This window comes from Aethalodelphis obliquidens, unplaced genomic scaffold (assembly GCF_003676395.1).
Source record: "Aethalodelphis obliquidens isolate GAN/ISIS:26980383/991018 unplaced genomic scaffold, ASM367639v1 scaffold113, whole genome shotgun sequence".
Taxonomy (NCBI): Eukaryota; Metazoa; Chordata; class Mammalia; order Artiodactyla; family Delphinidae; genus Aethalodelphis; species Aethalodelphis obliquidens.
The window spans coordinates 858,500-863,759 of NW_020838057.1; the positions used below are offsets into that span (position 1 = coordinate 858,500).

At 43.0% G+C, this 5,260-nt stretch overlaps 1 pseudogene; it reads left to right on the plus strand.

The window, feature by feature from the left end:
- On the plus strand, window positions 1-3,089 carry LOC113615119 (zinc finger protein 256-like; annotated as a pseudogene).
- Window positions 3,090-5,260: the final 2,171 nt, after the last annotated feature.

The window sequence follows — 5,260 nt, forward strand, 5'->3', positions numbered from 1 at the left end:
CTGTGCAGTGGGAGTGTGAAGCCCTAACCACTGGACTGCCAAGGAACTCCCATTCTTGGAACCTGTTGATTTGTTTGTGTATTTTTTTCCTGCTTTCATTGAGTTTCTGTTTGTGTTCTCCTGGAGCTTCCTTAAAACATTTATTTTGAAATCTTTGTCCAGTTGTTTATAGATATGCATTTCTTTGGGTTCACTTGCTGGAAACTTATGCTCCTTTGGTGATGTCTTGTTTCCTTGATATTCCATGTTTCTTGGAGGCTTTTTTTCATGTTTCTGCATATGATGGATCAGTCACATCATCCGGATTTTCAGACTTGTTTTGATAGGTAAAGACCTTAACTTAGGTTGGTTACAAGATCACTGGCTAGGTGGGGTGTGGCAGTTTGGGCTGTCAGAAGGGACCAGCCATGTAGTGGCTCTGCAGCTGTCAGCTGAGGTCAGGGACACCAAAAATTATAGGGATTCTCAATAGCCAAGTCTGCAATGTGAACTCACATGTACCTTGCCCTGGTGAACCTGGAAGGTGTGACATCAGTACTGTGTTCAGATCATACCAGGAATGTTTCTCATTTAACCAGTATGTTTTTGCCCACACCACAGCCCATATGTACTTCCCTTCCCCACTGTTAAGCCTGTGCTGACTAGTCAGTTTTACTTCACTGTGATATCTACTCTGACTTCCAGCCCAGAGACAAGACCCATGTCTCTGGACTTCAAATCTCAGCCATTACTCTCATATCTCCTCCTCTCCTGCTCTGCAGCTTTGGTCAGCATGTGCTATGAGGTGTCCACACATCCTTAAATTGGCCTTGAACAGCAGCTATTCTACTGCAGTTGGTTTCTGCTGGGTTTGGACATATGCTTCTACACAGTGTCACGTCACTAGCAGAATAGGTCCTGCAGGAATCCTCTGGCATATGAACAAGTTCTAGAATATGCCTCTCTACTTGGTGCTGCACCCTATCCTAATGTCCTTCCCCTGGTGTAGTGTATCATTCTTTTGCCTTAGAGGCACATTCATGCCTACTATCCACTTCCCCAGTGGAATTACAAATCTCCTTTCTGGAAAAGCATCCTGTAGACCCTTTCCTAGACGTGACACATTACCTTTATGATGATGTTGCCCCCTCCCTATGAAGTCAACATGTTTATTTGCGTGTGTTTCACCATCATTTATTTGCATTCATGTTGCTGCTGTGGAGCAAAGGATGCAGAAGCACCCTTTCAACAAAGCATTTCTATAAACATGTCATAGGCCAGGACTCCTAAGGCACCTTTGTTTTCCCAGAAGAACTACTCCAGTGAGACGTGTAGTCTGGTCTTGAGAAGTATTTTTCACTTGGCTGAGCGTGAAGAAACACAACACAGACAGAAAGTGTTCAGGTGTAGAATATGTATGAAACGGTTTCATTTTAGTGCAAACCTAAAACAGCAGAAGCAGCACATGGCAGAGAAATCCTTCAGTAATGCTGTAGTCAGGGCCTTGTTTGTGAAAAGCTGCAAATGCCATGTGTCAAGGAAGCCCTTTACCTGTGAGGAAGTAGGGAAAGATTTTCTGGCCACCTTGGGACATCTCCAGCAACAGATCACTCACACCAGGGAGAAGCCAAACAAGATTGCCCAGCCGTGAGACAACTTTACAAAGCAGAGAAAGTCATTACAGCTGGGGAGAATTCAAGAAAGCCTTCAGCCCGAAACATGCACTTGTTCAGAACCAGGGTGTCCACCCTGGAAGACATTGTTTTGTGTGCAGTGAATGTGGGAAGACATTCAGGTACAAATCCTCATTTGTTGTGCACCAGAGAGTGCATACTGGAGAAAGGCTTCATGTGTGTCGTGAATGTGGAAAATCTTTCAGGCAAACCTCAACCCTCAATCTGCATCGAAGAATTCGTACTGCGGCAAGGGAGTAGAAGTGCAGCAAATGTGGGAAATCCTTTAACCAAAACTTTGTCCTTATTTATCCCTGGAGAAGTCACATTGGAGAAAATTGTTACTTGTGCAGTGAATGTGCACAGTCTTTGAGCCGCAGATCCATCATAGTTCGAGAACGGACATTTCACACTGGAGAAAGGTGTTATGAGTATACTCAATGTGGGATATCTTTTAGACGAAAATTTTACCTCATTGTACACTGGAGAGTTCACACAGGAGAAAGACCTTATGATTGCAGTGAGTGTGGGAACTCTTTTACTAATAGCTTGGTGCTCGTTCTTCACCAGCGGGTACATAAAGGGGAAAGGCCTTTTGCTTGCAGTGAATGTGGGAAATCTTTTACCAGTAGCTCGATACTCATTCTCCACCGGAGAGTTCACACAGGAAAAAGGCCTTATGAGTGCAGTGAGTGTTGGAAATCCTTTAGTCATCAATCTTACCTCACTCAACACTGGAAGATTCATAGTGGAAAAAGGCCTTATGAATGCATTGAATGTGGGAAATCTTTTATGTCTCACCATGGCCTCCATTATCATCAGAGAGTTCACACTGGATCAAGGCCTTATGAATGTAGTGAATGTGGGAAGTCTTTTACCTTTCACTCTGGCCTTCATTATCATCAGAGAGTTCACACAGGAGAAAGGCCTTATGAGTGCAGTGAGTGCAGAAAATGTTTTACCTCTGGCTCTGCCCTGTGTTATTATCAGAAGACTCATGCTGGAGATAGGCCTTATGAGTGCACTGTATGTGGGAAATGTTTTTACTCTTGTTCCACCCTCCATTATCATCACAGAATTCACACAGGAGAAAGGCCTTATGTATGCAGTCAATGTGGGAAATCTTTTTTCTCTAGTTCCAACGTCAGTAATCATCAGAGAATTCACACAGGAGAAAGGCCTTATGTGTGCAGTGAATGTGGGAAATCCTTTATCCAAAGGTGCTCCCTTCTTAAACACCAGAGAGTTCACACGGGAGAAAGGCCTTATGTGTGCAGTGAATGTGGGAAATCCTTCCCCCAAAGATGTCACTTTCTTATACACCAGAGAGTTCACACTGGAGAAAGGCCTTACAAGTGCAGTGAATGTGGGAAATCCTTTTCCACTAGTTACAACCTCAGTAATCATCAGAGAATTCACACAGGAGAAAGGCCTTAATGGAGACATGTACTTTACAGTTTCAGATTAATCTGCCAGGAGAATTTACTTAGTTCTAAGTAAACTTGATGAATGGCACCCCTCCACCAGCCTCTTTTTTTCAGCATTTACTAAGAGTTTATAATTATATGTATGTTTCTCAAAGAGCTGAGAGCTAATCCATTGAAATGTAGTCATCAGGATTAATTAGGCCTCTTTCTCTCAGTCTTTTTGGTGTCTCTCAGTCTCTTTGGATAGGATAGAATCCCAGTTTTCATAATTACTGCCTATCAAATACAGCTGCACTAATCTTGTTTACATTTCCCAACACTTTATAAGGTTTCAGTTCTGTGACTACTGAACTCCCATCTTCCGTTTTCTCATTCTCCCTTTATTTAAAAATTCTTCCTTTATTTAAAAATTTATATACACACATATATATATATATATATCTCACAGGGTTTTTTGTTTTGTTTTTTGGTTGTTTTTTCATTTTTTTTTGCCTGTGCCACACTGCATGCTGGATCTTAGTTCCCCAACCAGGGATTGAACCTATGCCCCCTGCAGTGGAAGCGTGGATTCCTGACTACAGGGCCACCAGGGAAGTCCCTCTCAATCTCCGTTTAAAACACCTGATCACCTCTGCAGAAATTACCATGGAGTTCAACTCTTTCCTGCTGTCAGTAGTTACTGAATAAAACGTGTTTTTCCATTGTTGTTTTTATCATTTCAACTAACATCTGGTTGTGTTTATCTTTGACACCATCAGTCTCAGAAGGGAACAAAGAAACATGCTATTTTAGTATAGTACAGTGGCTGCGTTGTTCAAAGTTGAAGCATGTATGTGAATCGTCTCCAGAGTCTTGAACTATTGGGAGTAGCATAAATGCAGAATTTTATCTCATTGTATTACCAAACCCAGGTTTGGCTGCTCACGGCTGAAAAGCCAATAATGGAGAAGGAAGTGTCAGGAGGGAAAGATGTTTTAATCAGAAAATCTGGTAGTCCGGAGAGAAGGTGGACTCATGACCCGAGACCAACTCTGAAAATTCTGGTCAGCCATGACAGTTTTGTTTTGTTTTTTGGCCACACGTTGCAGCATGTGGGATTTTATTTCATGAGCTGGGGTCGAATCCATGCCCACTGCAGTGAAAGCCTGAAGTCTTGATCACTGGACTGCCAGGGAATTCCCAGCCATGATAGTTTTTAAAAGGAAAAAGGGGAAAGAATCTCAGTGAATCGTCAAAGCAGGAGGTTAGTTTCTGCAAATTTTCCATTGCATTCAGTCTGGCTGACTTCGGATGTTACCCCTGTGGGATCTGCCTGCAGAATTGCTTAGGGATCTGTCAAGGGTAGAGAGCTAGTCATTCTTTACTTAATTCTTTTTAATCTAGGAAAACAATGAACAGGTCAGGCAAGGTATGGTGTGCATTCAGGAGAGCATAAGTCAGGAATTAGTTTAAATTGTTTACTGATCTCATTCCTTTAATTAGGTTCTTTCAAGGTGAGGGGGGACAGAAATGGGCAAATAGGAACAGGGCCAAAGAGCAGCTTTCAATTGACGTGATTATTATTTCCTTTGTGATTGCAGGGACTTTTCTACAGTTGGGAATTTGTATTGTCTGTGTTAGCATTCTCCGTAAAAACAGAAGCAGTAGGATATAGAGATACAGTTCCATATCTGCGAGTTCTGCATCCCAGGATTCAGCCAACCCCAGATGCAGAACCCCGACATCCAGAGAGCCAACTGTGCTGGGCCATCTTATGTAAGGTAATTGAGCATCTGAGGATTCTGATATCCAAGTGATGGAGGCTGGAACCAGGTCCCTGTGGATACATCCCCTGAGAGATGACTATGTTAAGAGGACATTTATTATAGGAATTGGTTATGGAGGCTGAGAAGTCCCACAACCTGCTGTATGCAAACTGGAGAACCAGAAAAACTGCTGGTATCATTTAGTGCAAGACCGAAGGCCTGAGAACCAAGGGCCTGCTGGTGTAAATCCCAGTGTGCAAAGGGTCAAGATCCATGAGATCTCATGTCTGAGGGCAGGGGAAGATGGGCTAGTTCTGCACAGACACTAATGGTGAGTCCAACACATTCACCATGACAGCCTTACCGTAGACTTTCCCATGAGACCAGAGTGCTGCTCTCATCCAGATGAGACAAGCACCATAAGCACTGGCTCATT